At 32.7% G+C, this 20000-nt stretch overlaps 1 protein-coding gene across 1 annotated transcript in view; it reads right to left on the bottom strand.

The window, feature by feature from the left end:
• LOC115214031 (carbonic anhydrase-related protein 10-like) overlaps positions 1-20000 on the bottom strand; it is a 613696-nt gene that overhangs the window by 507241 nt on the left and 86455 nt on the right. The gene's annotated exons all lie outside the window — the stretch shown is intronic.

Below are 20000 nucleotides of genomic sequence, written 5' to 3'. Positions count from 1 at the left end.
TATAATTTATTCATAACAGCAAGTGATTTTTAGACAAATAACGGCTTTTTAAGACAATATATTTGAAGCTTGAATATGCTGATTCACCCACTGCTACTCACATATCACTTTATAACTTATATCAATAATATTCACTTGTATTTCTATGAGAAACCTGTAAACTAGTATTACAGTAAAATTATATATTGACATATTAATAGAATTATACATCAAAGACAGAATACTATTTAACGCGTTTTTTTTTTGGAGGGGGGGGAGAATAGATTTTAATTTACTAAGTTAAGAATATATTTTCAGTAGCTTTTTAGAGAATCTAGAATGAAAGAATAAGAATAGTTTTGTGATACTAAGGGTAAGAATATTTCGTAATATCAAGGGTAAGGATTCTTCCGTGATAAACGAGAATAACCTTTTTCTAGCATATTCTTTTAAACTAACCATAAGCATGGCAATTCTGTGAACTTAAAGTTCTGAGGAACATTGATGGGACACAAGATTATTTAACTGTATCATTTGAGATTTCAATAATATGCAAAATATGGACTGCAAGAGCTGCCTCGTATGTGTATAGGGAGATCTTAGACGGGTTATCTTTGACTTAATGTAGTGCTCAAATTGTAGAGTAAACTGCTGAAAGTCAACTGATCTGGCAAGGGATCAAGCAATTGGGTGCTTTCTACAATGTATATATTTATGAGTTTATTGTTTCTTTACTAAGGTGGATGTGTAAGTATGATTTAGGTAAAAAAATCACTGCAAAATCGATTTTACCTTTTATAATTCTACGTGCATTAAATGATTACCAGGAAAGAGCATATCGTACTATAGTCTAAATTTTAAGAACTGTGGCAATATTTTCCTAAGAGAGTTGAGTAACATGCAGGGTTAAAGTCAATACGTTTACAGTACTCGTGAGATATCAAGGTGGTTTTCTGAAGAAATGTAGAAAAATAATAATGATTTTCATATCTCTGCAGAGTTATGTAAATTATTCTAGGTCAGGGTCTCTGAAATCATTTGATCTAACATTTATAAGTTCACAAGTACTTTTTAGAAAGTATCCAATATTTTTCAGTCAGCTTTTATTGGCTAACTATAATCTTTTAATATACGGCTATACAGTTTACTTTTACATACTTTCTCGTAAGAAACTACTCATATTAATAAAACAAAAATAGCCAGTAAAAATCAAAATATATTAAATTTAGTCTGCAAGAGAAAATAACGTCATATTTTGGTTTTGGTGATGAGCTGTTGGCCAAAACCGATAGAGCCATGTAAACTGATTTATTAATAAGAGGCCATGCACTTACATTAACTGTTATAGAAAGATCTGACGGCAATTTCACTTGGTACCATCGAATCATTGGACTGCGGCCATATATTTATAAACGCATTGCACTATCCTCTAATCATATACAATTTGAATTACACACACACACACATACACAGAAATATATATAATATATATATATAATATATATATATATATATATATATATATATATATATATATATATATATAATATATATATATATATATAAGGGAGGCTAACAGCACCTCCCTTTCTAAAAGAATTTGGGAATTAAAAGACAAATGCATAGGCTTCAAACTCAGATGGTCCATCATCGGATCAGCTGCACCTTATTTAAATAATAGAGCAGGATGCCAACTATGTTGTGTAGAACTCCTAACATCTTGAAATTCAAAGACAAACACAATCTTATTAACAAAAGGTCAGAGTTCAAACCATCCTGTATACACAAACTTATTAATACTTTCAAATACTACAAAGCTTAGGTTTTATACCAACTCCCCCATGCAATTTCCTCCCACCCGGTGCAACCTGTCGGTTCCAGCACATCCCGCTTTCCTATATGTGCGTGTATATGCGTATGTGTGTGTATGTATATGTATGTGCACATATGTGTACGTATATGTACATATATATATATATATATATATATATATATATATATATATATGTGCGTGTGTGTGTGTGTGTGTGGGTGTGTGTATGTGCATATATGTTTCCCTGCATTTTCCTCCTATATATACAAATTTTGTCTCCCATATATGACTTCTTTTCCCTAAATATTTCTTCTCCTACACCCATATCCTTCCTATATAGTCTCTTTACTTCCCTATATCTATACCCTTTCACATTTCAAACTCGGATGTTGAACGCACACCGCCAAACTCCACTTCCCACCCTTCCAATTTTCAGTTCCCCCCACCCGCCCCTACGTGGGCACTTTTAACACACACCTCTAACTTTCAACCACCTTCATCTCATGTTAAACTTTACCAAATTATATTTTTATCTTATTTTATTTTATTTTTATTTTTACTTTTATTTTTACTTTTATTCTACTTCCATTTATTCTCATTCTTATTTTCATCCCTTACCTTAACTCTTATAATTTTTATAATTTTTATATTTCATTTCTAACTATTACATTGTATTTCTTATTTTATACTGTATTTCTTACTTTTATTTCTAATTTTTACCCTTACCCTCATTCTTACCCCTAACTTATCGCTTTACACCTCTATATATGTTTATTTACTTACCTATGGATCCACTTTTTGACTATACGAGCGTCCGTGTACGTATGTATACGCATACATACATATACACACGCATATATGTACATACATATTTTAATATCTTATAGCTATACCCATATGCGCGTGTGTCTCTGTGTGTGTATGTAAGTGTATATGTGCACGCACATAGGGACACACAGCCGTGTGTGCGTGCACGTATAGACATGAGTGCGTGATTTTTTACATACGTTCTTATATACATCCTCTAATATCTTATATCTAGACCTGGAAGCGTGGGCATATGCGTGTGTGTATGTAGGGGTGGGCGCGCGTATGTACATGTGAGTGTGTACACGTATAGTGTCCGTGTATACATGCGGATATTCTGTTGTACGTATGTATGTGTACGCGCGTGCGTGTGGGTGTGTGTGTGTTTATGTACATGTTTACACGCGAGTGCGTGTGTATGCTTATGGGCTTGGAGGCGTATATGTACGCGTGTATATGGGTGTATGTATCCATGATGATATGTATGTACTAGAAGTCCAATTAATTCAAGGAACCAGATTAAAGGCTCAACAGCTCTGATTTACAACACATTAGGTCCCCAGACGAAACTGTTGATTTACTGACAATTCTACAACTAAATTTTATCAATCTCCTGACCACCATGCTTGGTCCGTAACCTCTATACATCCCTTATCTTTACATTTTTTTACATTTTTATCATGTTTTTTTACTTTTATTTCTATTTCTATTTTTACTTTATAACCTTATGCCTTTACATTTATTTATATTTCTTTATATTTCTTTATATTCTTTATACCCCCTTTACATCTCCTTATACCTCTTTATATCTTTATGCTCTACATTTTTATATTTTTCTATACTTACACTTTTTATACATTTTTTATCCCTCGTCCTGAATTCTCGCCCCTCCATCTTCACGTCTATATATGTATTTATTTATATACATTACTTCAACATCCAATTTTCCTCATTCTACATTGAGAGAAGAAAGAGATGGACGCTTCAATTCTATGCTGCTGCCGCATTATGTCGTACGCGAATGAGAGGATTTGCATCCCCAACCAAGAATTTTTGATGTAACACATGTCCTTGTGGAAGCTGTGTGCGCGGCTGAAGAAGGCCACAGACATACATTATGCATTGTTATAAATCTGTCTAATAAAGGCCCGAAACATATGTACCGCTGAATCCTTCGCATCATGTTTTTATTTTGATCAATTTACTCCACCACCTACACCACCAAACGGTATACACAGGTGCTTATAATTATCAAGTACTCACCCCGAATTTCTATATATATATATATATATATATATATATATAATTTAAATTGGTTGATGTTCTCCATTTCATTCCCATACGATAAAGGCAAAGAAGTCTGCCAACTCTGTGATAGTGAGTTCGTTTATATTCCATTTTCTAAGAATCCCCTTGTAAACACGTTTATAGAGCGTGCTTATCGATGTAAACATTGGCAGAAATGTACCTTTAGTTCATATAAGTTATATCTACGATTCTATATAATTTTAATATTGATTTTCGTCTTATATTTCACTTCCACTAGATATATCTATTCCCATGCCTTTAAGCTTTTATTTTAATTCACATATCGCTCTAAAGTTCTCTGTATTTGTTTTTTTTTTGCTTATTCCTATCTTTTACTCCTTCTCTTTCTACAGGTTACCTTTGACGTTATATCTACTAATGGTTTTTTAAAGATACTTGATAGCGTTCTGTTCATCATTATACACATTCATCATATTCTGTTAAAATGTCTTATTGGTGAGTTTTGGTTACTTTCTTTCTCTGATGAGAAGATTACATTGTTCTACACCATTTTATTCATTTTAGAATAATACCAATATTGTCTACGAAACATATGTCGGAAGTAAAAGAATTTGAATAACACCTGCGTTTAACTCCATTTATTTATTTGTAAATATTATACAAAATATTTCACATCAACTCGGGGTTTCTACTTTTACAAACGGGGTGTTACGTCCTTTTTTATTTTGTTGATTTATTTTTCCGTGTTAATTGTAAACAAGGGGACAATACACACATCCATTTATATATATTGTTTATTTAGCTTGGGTATGAATATATTAATAAAGTTCTTTTCTTTGATTTTGGTCTCGATTTCACTTCGACTGTGTAGTTTATAGAATGGAAATCTAAATATTTTCCGACCACGTGTTGCTAGATGGTTACTCAAAGGTACCTGACGGGCATCTGGGTCTCTAATTTGCTGTCGGTGCATACTTGAACATTCTGATAGTGCATTTGTAGTCTGACCCACGTACAGTTCTCCACAATTCGTGCATTCGATGCAGTAAATTAAATTTCGGCTTTTGCAGTTCATATTTGCGTTTGTGAATATTTTTCCGATTTTTTGTGTTCATATATCGGCCGGTATATATGAATTGGTATGTGCCACATCGGCTATCATTAAATTTAGATACAGCGAATGATTGATCTTAATTGCTAAGTTGTTTTTTTTTAATTAGGGGTACTATTTCTACTAATACTACTACCACTACCACTAACAACAACAACAATACTAAAGGTGCTCATGATGATAGCAGGAAAATACTAGCTAAGTCAAGAGAAAAATCAGTAAAAATAATCTTATTTTGATTTTAAAGCTCTATTACCACAGCTACTCCTAGCACAACAACAACGACAACTATAATAAAGGAGATGATAATGGTGATGATGATAATGGAAATGTAAAAATCCCTGGGAAATGTTCACAACATTCCTAAAAATAGCCAAATAATTACTGCTTTGGCCAGGGTCAAAATACAAATCTGTTGACATGTTCAACAAACCATGACGCCTAAACCAAACACTAATCAACTTGAGTAATTTAGTAAAGCCCCACATGGATTGGTCAGAATATAGTTTGCAAAAATTGGCATTCTGGAGCCTATACAAATGTATTTAAGGTATACAGATTAGCCATCTCACTACAGTTGTAAATTGTAAAACAAAACTGTTACCACTACTACATGAATCTGAAGATTGCATAGTTAAATGCATGAAAGTACTAGTCCAATCAGAATGGACATTTAATATTCCACATTTCATTATATTATATCATATGATTATACAATTGTAACTAAACCGTGAAAATCAAAGTTGGAAGTTCATTGAGCAATATATTTTTTATACACAATCATATACACCACTGTATATATATATATGTGTGTATGTGTATGTGTGTATGTGGGTGTGTGTGTGTTTGTGTGTGTGTATGTGTGCGCGTGGGTGTATGTTCGTGTGTGTGTGTGACATTTATAAAGAGAAAGTTAGTCTTACAACTGTTTCAGAGATATGTGGGATACCCCTTCATCAGAGACAATATGAGAGAGTTAAACAGAGTGAAATAGTAGAGTTCAATATAAGAAGCTATTTTGGAATTGGAGAAAAAGAGAAATAAGACAATAAATAAATATATGTTGGATTTTACAGTCACAGTTCTATTATCCAAGGAAAGTGGTGTGTGGAATGGATAGGAAGACTTCTTGTCCATGGCATGTAAATTCCAATATGAGATCATATTTTGTTATTGCAGATGGATAGTGTGAAGACATTAATTCAATGTGCTGTTCTTTCAAAGGGTCTTGTAGTGTGAATGAAATTTTGAGAAAGTACTGGTGTATATATATATATATATATATATATATATATATATACGTGTGTGTGTGTTTATATGTATATGTATGTATGCATATATATATGTATATATACACACATGCTTATATATGTGTGTGTATGTGTATATACACGCATATATAATACAGATAGAGAGAGAATGTGTGTGAGAGAGAGAAAGAGAGGAATAAAGAGAAGGATTTATAGATATTTTCTGTAGACACTATTCGGTTTGTTTTCACAAAGACCAGTGCTTCTAGTCGTTTCGAGAAATATCATCTTGCCATTGTTTTACGTTGGTTTCGTAGAGTATTTGATTTTTTGATTTTCAATTTCATGTACATAATCGAAATCTATTTCATAATCTCATAAAGTAAAGGGTTTCTTTTAGCATTAAGTTTGTCACGTTCCTACTTAACTCTTATTTTTCTCATACTTAATATCAGTCCATATCTCATTATATGACTACATGGAATAGGATTTGGAAGTAATAATTACTTAATTTCCGTCAGGTTTAGATTTCCAATTTGAGTAATTTCCTCTTATTTTACCACTTTCTTTATTTTTATTTACTCAATAGATCCTTTTACTTGAATTCTTTCTAAGTCTACTATTTATTTCATTTCAGAATATATATATCTTTTCTCATTTCCTTTCACTTATCTTTGATAAAATAGTTTTCTAGTGAAGCTGACACTTCTATATATACTTTCGAAGTTTTGCAAATGTTAATATCAGCAAATTTATTCCATTCCCTTCTCGTACGTTTTAAGTTGGTGCTCTATGACGATCGAATGATTTATTATCAACAGAGAATAAAATTTCATTTTCAAAACAGAATTTGCTGAAGCTTATAAATTTACCTAATAAACTGGAATGTTTGAGATTTCTTTTCAAAATAAAAATCACTTTTCCCCAGAAATGTCACTATACTACCATTTGACTATTGCATACAAACTATCGAATAAATAATTAATATGTTAAATACACAAATAGATGCTTACACATAGCTTAGATAGTCATCTATTAAAATACATTAGATACAAAATAATTATAACAATGCTTAATATACCTTTTTTAGCATATTCAAAGAAAATTCTCATATTACATCACACCCACAATTAGCACTCAGAAAGTATTCTACTGATATTTACCTGATTGGATGTACAAATATGGGCGTGTCTTGATGTGGCTTGTTGGTAATTGAAGTGACAATTAGACACAAATACCCATAGAATATCGAATTTTCAACCTTTTCTTAGAATAAAAACAGCACACATCAGCTTTGTGTAGCATTGTGGTTAAATGCAACACATGCATTGACATACATTATACTCATATATATGCATACATGCATGTGTGTTGAGCGTGTATGTGTGCTTGTATCAGTATGTGTATATCTATAATACATGCGCTTGTACAGGACTTGCTTTAGAGTTACGCGAAGACGTCAAATCGAGCTTTCAAAATGAAACTATTTTTTGATGGATATCTTTCGCAAATAAATACACGCGTAATTATTTTCCATGGTATGAAGTAAACCAGATAACTTACATTGTTCAGCGAAATAAAGGACGCTGTTTGCAACCAACATCATAATTGAGAATCATCGATAAACATCAACAGACATATCAAAATAGAAAGTGAACCTAAATGCCCTTATTTCGCATGAGTCAAATATTTTTCATGTTACTACCTTACTAAATCAAAAAGCGAATACAACTATAGCTAGTTTTTTTCTATTTATTTTATAACCTACAGTGTAGTTTAAACAGTGTCATAATCAAACGATAGATATGTTGAATATATTACCTTTCAACATGTAGCAAAGTAATTTTACTGTCTCGTGATCATAATCTTAGAACTACACTTGTTAAGAGACATCAGAAAAAGAACGAAAACAAAAATATAGCTAAAGTATTAAAAACAACGTTATTATTTTTACACATGATTGTACTACTATTCATTGTATATCACCTCGTTACTTTGTGCAAACGCAATTCCATCACCAATTAGACCTCTATAGCTAGCTTTCTCTCGCTTCATTAAAATTCGCCGACAATACATTGTTATTCCCTTCCAATGCAACTGTTTGCAGTTGTCAGTAGGACGTGTGCACATCTTACGTTAGTGAAAGAAAACAAATGAAGTTTCTCCTTCAATTTCCATTATCACATTTGAAAAACAAACTAACAAAAAGCTATCAACAACTAAATTTTTGACGAGTGAATGATGAACTATAAATAAATCTTTACACAGACCTGTTTTCCTTTGTAGTTGCTTGTTAGGCAATCAGACACAAAACGTAGGCATGAAAGAATGTTCTACTGTTCAGTTGTCGTCAATATACCAAATATTCTATATCTTTACTTCGAAATTTCTATTTACTATTTTGTGATTCTTTAGGCATACAAGGCTGTTAGCTGTTGCTTGAAATAATCACAAGATTAACCACCCTCCATTTAATTCGAAGTGCTGAATACAAAACTGTGGAATAGTGTATCTAGAAGCTAATTGTTCATTGATTAAAATGTGTCATAGAAATATTTGAGTTATTGCGTACGTAATTACAGAGTAATATGCTTTCTATACAATGACATTTATGTGTCGGTTTTTATATTTGCTTAATCATTGGAGCTTATATTAATTAATTTCTTGTTAAATAGATATCGTCAGAATTCATAATTTTGTGAGTAATTTTGCACTTTTAATGCTAACATCATCAACAACAACGGCAACAATGACAGCAACAATAACTGCAGCAGCAGCCACCACTGGTAGCATATCTACTGCAAATGCTACTAGTTTTAATTGGGAAGGCTCATGGGATATTGTTGATATGTGTAAAACTGCAAGTAATTTCAAGCATACTCGCACATAAACTGAAACACACCTACACGTATATATATATATATAATATATATATATATATATATGTGTGTGTGTGTGTGTGTGTGTGTATGTATGTATGTATGTATGTATATATATATATATTTATATAGATTCATACATACATACCTACACGCACACACACAGATATATATATATATATATATATATATAATATATATGTATGTATGTGTATATATATATATAATATATATATATATATATATATATATATATATATTATATATATATATATACATATATATATATATATATGAAATACATACTCTGCAAATACTTCCTGGCTATACATATCCCTACTGTGCAATATCGTGTGATAAATTTGTATGCATAAATTTGTTTTGACTCTTTACTGCTATTTGGATTTCTAAACGTAATGACACTCAACAAAGAGAAGAAAGGTGAAGACTTTTAGCAAAGAATTAGTGACAATATTCTTAACATTCGCAGGCCCTGCGAGACTAGGCAGGATTGTGCCGTTGATCTTCAGCTACACCAGCTGTATACATACGAACGCAGCAAAAGTCGATAGCGAAGATGGAAATTTCCAAGACAAAATATTATTCGGAAGAACAGAGATAGTTACAATCTCCAGAGAAGTAATGCAATATGTGACGTGATATGTCGTGGCTGTTGAGTCGAGTGAACCCAGTTGTGAGCAGAGTAGAAGTTGCAGGAAGTGACGAACTCATGCAATTATAGGTTAGGTATTGACGTGTGATTGCGAGTTCACCAAGTACTTGTCCTCTGGATGGCTAAATGTAAATTAAAACAAATATCTTATCATCACAGACGATCTTTTAAGCATAAAACCAACTAGAAGTCCGTGATTGTACCTAATGAAACCTGGAAACTAAGCCAACCGAAAAACACTTCTGTTTTCGATATAGACCTTAGATATACTAGTGGATATCATCTGCATTTTGTTGAGTCAACACTCGTTCTGGTTTTGAATTGAAGCACATACTTCACAAGTAGTTTTCGCAATTTCATAAATGTGAGATTGTCAGTGGAGATCATCATTCATATTAGTATCTTTTATTTGCAGAGCCTTGGGGTGTTTTAATTGCATTTAGACATAACTACACACTTATTGATTCATTTATATCTGCAGTGCGAGCTGGCAGAAACGTTAGCACGCCGGGCGAAATGCGTGGCCGTGTTTCGTCTGCCGTTACGTTCTGAGCTCAAATTCCGCCGAGGTCGACTTTGCCTTTCATTCTTTCGGGGTCGATAAATTAAGTACCAGTTGCGCACTGGGGTCGATGTAATCGACTTAATCCCTTTGTCTGTCCTTGTTTGTCCTCTCTGTGTTTAGCCCCTTGTGGGTAGTAAAGAAATATATATCTGCAGTGCGGGTATTATTGAGCAGTTGAAATCCATTTTTGTCATGTAAAAATTGGTGTTTTAGTTATCTGTCCATGACCGTGATATAGGCTAGATTACAGATTAAAGATTATGGTTGTATACGTTAAATTAAGGAATGCCATCAAGAAATATACAAATACAAGAATATGAACGACTTAACTAGGCTTTAGACGACTTCAGAACTGAAAAAATAGAAGTCAGAAAGAACAGCATCTGCATAAGCTTCGATTATGTGATTTTACGAAGATCTTCAGAAATAAGACATAGATAATGTCCTTAACTAAACAAATTAATTGAAACTTATTAGTGAAGTCACAAAGAAATTCATTGCTAATGTAAAAAAAACTATATTGTTACCTTGACTTCTTCAAATGAGGGATCACTGATGAATGTTATAAGCTCTTCAGTAGATCTGGTTATTAGGAAAGTGTGCAGACGATCGCTAAGGAAGGAGATACATTGAAGATAATGAAGATACCGATTATCAACTACGAAGTCCAAGATGTTTGATATAACAGTACACCAATAGATCGATAGCCGGATTGGTGGCAGACTTCGCACTGCTTGAGATGAGATGGGTTTAAGAGATAGCGAGAAAGAAAATTTAATACATTAGCAATGATGAAAACTAGTTCCCGTGTACTCTGTTAGAGGCAGAATCACATTCAGAGGCCTCGGTGATTTGAATTAACGAGAAGTATTTCCGAAGGAGTCGTAAAACTCGTGAAGGGAGATTTAGTGGAAGTTCGCCACGTGTGCAATATATAATATTTAATGCATATAATTTAGAGACTGAATGTATGTTATGTATTTCCTAGCATTATAGGGACAGATTTAAAATATAATCAACGTAATAGAAGCGATAATATTACAAGTAAATAGATATTTTATTGATAATTTCTGAACGCAAAATGGATTCAATTATGGGTTTGAGATCCTCGCTTTCTATCCAATGCTTCAAGGAAAGAGGATCGTCATGAAATTAAGTTTATTATCGTAATATTTGGTATGTTAAATAAAAAGTGCGATATTTCCTGAACCTGAAACCTATTTGTCCAACCAAATTATATTGTAACTACAAACGTATTGTTTCAGGAAACATTATCATTGCTTTAATCTACTTAAATATCTGTCCCAACGTTTTCAGTATGAATAGACACATGCCAAAAGGGCCTTTTTCGTTTTTGCTTCTTTTTCTTTTGTTGTTTTCAGGATAAAATTTTAATAATAGGTGCATAATTCCATATACATAAAAAGAAACAAAACGAAAGAAACTAAATATTTCCTGTATACAAATTAGTATAAGTCAGGTGCATTATTCAGGAGAAGGCAAGTACTATTTTATTTCATTGAGATAATAAGTTAGTACTTCTTTTATAATATACAAGAAAGTATATAAGAGACAGTCTCATATATTGCAGATGTTACGACCTAAATACAAGCTAAACATTTATTACATCGCAATAAGTCATATTGAGTCATCCCATAAATAAGACGTTTTTTCAATTGCATGAACTAAAAGCCGAAGGTGGATCGGATAAACTATATGCGTCGACTTGCTATACAAGCAGATAGCAATTTTACCTTGTGCTTATTCTTAGTGCAAGTTTGAAGAGTGCAGTTCGATTTTAACAGTTATATTTTCAAAGCTATAATGGAAGTGACAAAGGAACATATTCGGCATATATTGCTTTATGCGAGGAATATTAATGTAGTATTTGGGGATCGGACAATAAGCGTAAGCCTGTGTCAAAGGCGGTTCCAGAAATTACGAGGTAGAAACTAGCCAAGAAGATGAGCCTCGTGCTGGAAGATCTATTGAAGTCGGCTAGGACGCTCTGCAAAACCAGGTGGAACAAAATCCTATCGTAACTGTTGAAGAACTAGCAGAGAAGCTTGGATTTGGTCATTCATAGACACTTCCGGGCTATCGGAGATTGACCATCTTTGATTTCAAGACGAAAGATGTTCTTCCTTCAGGATAATGCTCGGACACATACAGCGAGGATGACTTTCCAAAGTCTGGAACTGTTTGAATGGGAAACGATGCCCCTTCCAACAAGTTTGCTGGACATTGACCCACCTGATTATCATTTACTCTACGGTCTTCAAAGTCAAGTGGACGGAAATAATATGAATTTTGCAGACGAGGTCAGAAAATCCTGGAGGAGCATTTTTTGTCAGGGACAAGTGAATTTAGGAAGAGCGGCCTTGCAAGTCTACCAGATAGATGGAAAAGCATTGTAGAAAACGAAGGGAATATATTATAGATTAAAGAAGAACTTTGTTTATCTTAATCTGATAAATATGTACACGCCTACATTTATATGTATATATACATGCACATGCATTTATCAGTACAGGACATAAAAAACCCTCAACAAAATAAGAAACAAGAGCATAAAAAACAAAAGCACAGAAAACAGAAAACTTTTTTTCGAACAACGAAAGAAACAAATAGAGAAGCGAGACAGGCAACAAGACAGACAATGTATATCGGATAGGGGAGTCTTATATGAATCTGGCCTTCTGGTTAGCCGCTGCTGAGGCGATTTTCGTCTTCCGCACATATATGTTCTGTTTCTAAACGTTATTTATATATATATAATGGAAGGACACGAAATGCGGCACAGCAACAGCTAGTGCAAATGCTCGATGTATTTCGGCCTAGTTGTGCTTCATCAACAGCATATACTCAGCACCATCCATATACCTAGACGACAATTATCACTCGCAGTATATTATATAAAACAATGAATTGAACTTTCAAATGTACTACGAACAGCTGTTCAGCTTAATAAAAGCCCGGTATACACAGCTGTATGATTAAACAATCAACTATGTATAATACTTAATGCATATACATTGTTCAGAATCAATTTACTGTGCTATTAGTCCAGAAATAATATCCTATGGATATGCTGCTTTTAAAGCAGACAATAGATATCGGATAGGAGAGGTTGATATGAATCTGGCTTTCTGGTTAGCCTCTGCTGAGGCGATTTTCATCCTCCTCATTTATATGCTCTGTTTTTAAACATAATCCATAAGAGATGTTGTTTCTAGACGAACACTGCATTAGCTTGCCTCATAACGATATAGATATATTACGCATGATACGTAGATAGCTAAGTTAGTTCTGCTTTAGTTGCTTATAATTTTCAGATATTATTGTCATGCAAGAAACACAACGTTGCATATTTTAAGACGAGGGTTAATGACTATCAGAGCATATTAACTAAAGAATATATAATAATTATATAGTATTTTAAATAAAATCAAGAGAAAATTGAAGTATTTTGAGTGAAATCCCGACGGTAGTGACAAATTAACGTGTATGCATCCGCACTACTGAAAAAAATATTTAAATAAAATATGGTAAAATGCTGAATTAATATGAACTTTTTGAATAAACAACCACGCTTATATACTCTGCATATACGTTTCATGAATTCCAAGCAGAAACTATGAATAAGTTCTTTATATACGTTTTCTATGACATTGCTATAAATTTATGCATAATTATTAACACTAGATTTCGTATGTCTTATGTATTAAACCGCTTTATTGTAGACTGTAGAATAAATATAATTGTGCGGTTTATATATTTGCACGCTGTTTTTCAATTACATTCAATTATTTTGCCAGAAATAAATGCCCAATAGATAGTTTTAACAATATTTAAAACATTTCATTTTCCGTAAGAGCAAAGCTATATTTTTGTTCCTCCATTTTTAACAGGTAGCATTCTGTCAATTATGTATAAAATTAAATGTCCTAAATCCAATTATAGCAATACAATATGTTAGTACTTTGAAATAAACTAAAATAGTGTGTATGAACCAGGTGAGGTAGAGCTGAAATGAAAGGAGTAACTTCATTTTTTTTTGGCGGGGGTTATTTCTTAATATCACATCACAAAGCTCTATACTGGACAAGGTGTGTGTGTGTGCTCGTGCGTGTGTGTATATATATATATATATATATCTTTATATATAAAAGTGATGTTGTGTGTCTGTCTCCTACGATTTAGATTCCTTACTACTCCCACATTTTGCGGTGCAGTTTATCCAAAACCAGGTATCTTATAGTCGGGATTCATATCGAGCCCTTCCGGGTATTAGCACGCATCTACGATGAGTCTACGATTTTTAAAATAATTTACCATAAATTTTTCCTATTTTTAATGCATTTTTGGCATATATAAGGGAAGTAACTCTCTAAAAATTTATTATTAAATCTCAGAACGTAAAACGCTACAGTAACATCCCCCCTTTGTGGTTAGCCATATTGAGATGGCTATTATACTTTACATCTCTAAAAATGCGTATATAGTTATTTCCCTTACAAACCCGAGCAACGCCGGGCGATACTGCAAGTATATATATATATATATACATATATATATATATATATATATATATATATATATATATATATATATATATATATATATATATATATATATATATATATATAATGTACACACACATACTCCCATATAAACACATTTTCAGTTAACTGAACGAAAAGAATTTAGAAAAGAAAGAAAAACACTACCAAGGAAGTAACAATGAAATTAAAATCACTAAATATCAGGTGAATATGTGAAAACTGTTATCATTGAATGAACATTTCTACTTGACGCAGTTGGACTGTCTCAGACTTGAACTGTAAAGAAAACTCTGTACCCTCTGCTTTTACATGTGTGTGTGTATATGTGAATGTAGTGTTTCAAGATTTGCGGAGCTAAGTGTTCTGTGAAGAGCAGTGAAATTAATCTGAGTTATTTAGCATGAAAAGCAGAGCCATCAATAAAGTACTTTGTGTTTTAATACGTTGTGTTAATAGTATCATTTTCTTTACATTCACATTTACGGAAGAAATATTTTTCAATTCAGATTATTTCTAAATGAAATATGCACTGAAATTGAGTTGAAAGTAGACCTGGGAGATAGACGACGAAAATATACTAAGAGAAATATGCTTAAATACTAGAACGATGTAATTTTTGCATAAGTACGATTTTGTGTAGTAGTGCAGAAAGCTAGAACTTTAATATTTTTATTGTTTTTAAAAGTGAAAGGAAATTAAACTCACGTACATGATATACCTTTTGAATTTTAAACTCATCAAAATTCGTGAAGAAGTAAAGTTTAGCATATTTCAGTAAATTCAATTGAAATGTTTAAAATACAAATACATTTAGAGTTTCATGAGTTGTATAAATGATAACAATGAATATATATATATATATATATATATATATATATATATATATATATATATACATGGTTAACCCAATTAAGGAAGATATTGTGTGTTATGCACACCTGTAATCTGGTATTATTTGTCATATATGATGCTTAGTGACAGATGCGTAGTTATTAATTTTCATAGATTATTTCTTCAACTGTATTGGTCTCTAGGTCAATCTAAGTTTAGGACTGTTCCACCAGTGCCTTTCTGAATATTTACGAAGGCAGATCCTTCTTGTGACAGCATCCAGTATGACACGTTGATTAGTAGAGGTTTTCTGAGAGTGAGTTAAGGCTCTTGCTACATGTTTGTAGAAAATGTCAAGGCTGCAAGGATATGGAAAGGTTCAATAAGATCTAGTATGTGATAAACGACGACAAAATGTGCAACACAGAGCTACGTAGAAGCAACAAATCCTTCGTGAATTTTAGTGAAATACGGCAAGTATAAGAGTAAAGTTTTACACATCTTATTGAGATTAGGAGCTGTGAAAATTCAATGATGTGCCTCACGCTACATGGCATTTCATTCTTAGATATAGGCAATACGTCTACTTGATATCAGTCAATAAGATATGTTATAATTTCTTTCCATGAACAGCCACCGATTAAGTGATACAGTTGTTGGAATACATAGGCACCAGAACAATATTAAATTTCTCCATCATAGCAGTGTTTCGCTGCACAATTGAGAGAAAGCCTGTGTACCTTAGTTACTATTTATTTGTTCTAATACTATACCTAGCTTATATTTTGTTTGAATTTTAATTCATTTCCAAGACACCTTATGTCATAACCTGCGATATAAGTTGTCTTGCAAGCAAGCAGGTTTCGTTTCATTTTCCCCCCATATTTGTAACAGCGATTATATTTCTATTTTCATATGCTTATCTATTAATTTGAATACATTCTCCATTTCCTTGAAGAATGCATTTTCGTCAGCTGGGGCTGAATAAAAAGGAACTATTCTTCGGACCTCCGTAACAACAATATCCGGTCTGTTACTATTGATCTCTTTGCCTTTGGCGGTATAATTCATAGCATGGTTGCTGTGTGTGTTTCTATTTTTTTATCATCCGTTGAGATTGATACTTTGAATAAGAGTAATTTGCTTTCGTTGTGGTCCTTACAACAATAAATCTTCGGTTAACCTTGATCTCTCTTTCTCATCGTATTGGTATATCTCAGAATACAGTTGCTTTATTATTCACCGAGGCCTGTTTTTGTGTCCAAATTTTCTAAATCGTGTTCATGTAATGTTCTTGGCTAAAACTGGGAAAACACAGACAACCTGCTTGTTTATTTCGTCAACAGTTCTGCAGTTACAGAATCTGCTTTTGGTAGTTTCTAGTTTTCTTCACCTTTTGTGTATTATACACTGTTTGATTCATTGACTCTTAGATAAGTGTATGACTGTGTCTGATGTAAGTCACTTATTTCGGTATACTTCATGTCTCATGATATTTGTGATCAAAATAAATTTTACTGTCTTTAGTTTATCTTGGCGTATTTTTCTAATTCGAATTTCTCTGGTACATTTTCAATACGTTTTTCAGTTGCAGCGCACTCCTTCAGTTCTTCAATATTTTTCAATATTCAAAAGGAGGCTATTTATTTTACCATAACACGTTGACTAAAGATTTAAATCTAGACAGAAGAATTAACGGGAAGAGGAGATACATAAGAAAGACATACATGGATTTAGATTCTACGATTCCCTCATTCACTTATATCTTCAAACTTATCTGTCATTTGGTCATAATATGTTTCCTGTATCTTATTGCTGGCACTACCTTATTTATGATTAGTGTTTGCAAGATTCATTGATAAGGAATACTGTCAAAACCTTCTGGTAAACAATTCATGCCATCTCCAAACCTTTCTCCCTCACACTCTAATCATCAGTCTTGACTTATTGATATGGAATTGATCTTTACACAGAGGATGCTTGAACCAGAAGTGTAGAATCTTATCCGGACCTGTTGCTACCCGTTGTTTATTTTAGGCAATATATGAGTAATCTGATTTGATGCTATGACCTCCCTCGAATGTAAAGTTATTGTAGTGCTCTTTACTACTACTACTACTACTACTACTACTACTACTACTACTACGTCACTAAAACAGCAACAGCTACTTACTACTACTACTACTACTACTACCACCCCACGACGACGACCACCACCACCACCACTACAACTACTACCACCAGCATCACCACCACCACCACCATCATCACCACCACCACCAACACTAATTCTACTATGTGTGCTTATTTATAAACGTAAACTCTCTCTCTCTCTCTCACACACACAGCGGTGCGAGATAGAAGCATTTAGTCAAATTCACTACATGTATCTTTAACAAATACACAGAAACTAAGTTCTCATTTTCTTTCTCTTCGTCAAACCCAGCCTATACTAATTATCACTGCCTCTGCACCTCTCGGATGATTTGATCATATCCTAATCTCAAAGTAGTCGTTACACACTCATTTTCTACGCAAGGCTTACCTCTTCCTGAATCCTATGGCAGTTCGATTCAGATGTTAATGATGATGACGCTAGTAATGGCTATGACAACAGCGATAACAATATCACTAGTATTTATGTATGTGTGTGTGTTCAGAGAGAAAGAGAGAGAGAGAGAGAGATGCATTTATATATGTATGTATATGTATGCGTGTATATATAATATATATATATATATATATATATATATATATACATACACACACATAGACACAGACATGGTGTCGAATTCAGACACGTTAGCATAAAGAACTATTCCTTTTGCCGGATAGTGAATACTATCCCCTATGATTTTTGACTTTAAAACAAGCGTGGTAAAAGATACGGTTATCTTGTTTGAATAATTGATAGAGAAATAACCTGTTTTTCAAAAGATCACAGCAGTAATGAAACAGCGAGATACATACCATGTAGAAAAGTTCTATACATATGCCATGGCGACGAAAGTATTTGGAGTCACCAATCTCAGATCACAGAACTACCGATAAAATTTCCAGTGGGATTTCGAGGTGCAAAATATCTACATCATTACTTCCGAAAGGCTGAGAAAGATCCCTTGATAAGCGCCGTGAAGAAAATTTATTAATATTGGAATAATAAATACCCAATATTTGCAAATTTTTCACCAAAGTAATTACGCCAGTAAACTTCATCAGTTGAAAAGTAATATACCAAAATGTACCAATGATCCAAAATCAGACTGTTAACACCATGAAGATTTGTAGGATTTTCAAAAGATTCAAATTTTCAACATTTGAGATTCTTTAGATGAATAGATACGCACACCTGGCTGCGTGTATCGACATCTCAACGAATACAGCAACTCAGTTACATAATTACAAACACCGGGAACTGTAAAATATGTGTCGTTTTCTTAGCAACCGACTTAAGCTATCGTAAAAAGAACTTTGAAAGAACTCAAATGAGAAGATACGTACAAGGCACATTTCAAAAGATTTGAAAAATTTCTCAGGTGAATCATTTATAAATTTCAAAGTACAAAACTCTAATCTCGTTTAGAACAGGATCTTTTGACTTCAGTACACTTGTATATATACGTGTATATATATAATATATATATATATGTACATATATATATATATATATAATATATATATATATATACATCTCTCTCCCTCTCTCTCTCTCTATATATATATGCATATATATGTACATATATACATATATATGTATATATATACATACATATGTACATATATTATATATATATATATAAATCTATACATACATATATATACATACATATATATATATACATACATATGACATATGTACATACATATGTACATACATATATAGATATATATACATATATATATATATATATATATATATATAATATATATATGTGTGTGTGTGTGTGTGTGTGTGTGTGTGTGTGTGTGTACGTATATGTACATGTATGTATGTATGCAAATAAGGACATGCGATATGGAGAGTCAGATAGATAGGACATCCAGTAATTTAATTTGATTAACACTAATTCTCCACTCTCAGCATTTGAATCTGAATAAAAGGTTTTTCCCACCCGGAAGTGTTTGGAAGTTATGTATATCAGACATGTAGTGATGCATTGATGAGGAAGTTCAGATAGCTGTATAGAAACTACTCGATGACTCAGATACCAATGTATATATAATTGCTTTGCATAACAATAAAGAAATAATATTTGCA

This window comes from Octopus sinensis, linkage group LG7 (genome assembly GCF_006345805.1).
Source record: "Octopus sinensis linkage group LG7, ASM634580v1, whole genome shotgun sequence".
NCBI lineage: Eukaryota > Metazoa > Mollusca > Cephalopoda > Octopoda > Octopodidae > Octopus > Octopus sinensis.
The sequence above is the reverse complement of the archived record's forward strand: the minus strand, read 5'-3'. Positions and strand labels throughout refer to the sequence as shown.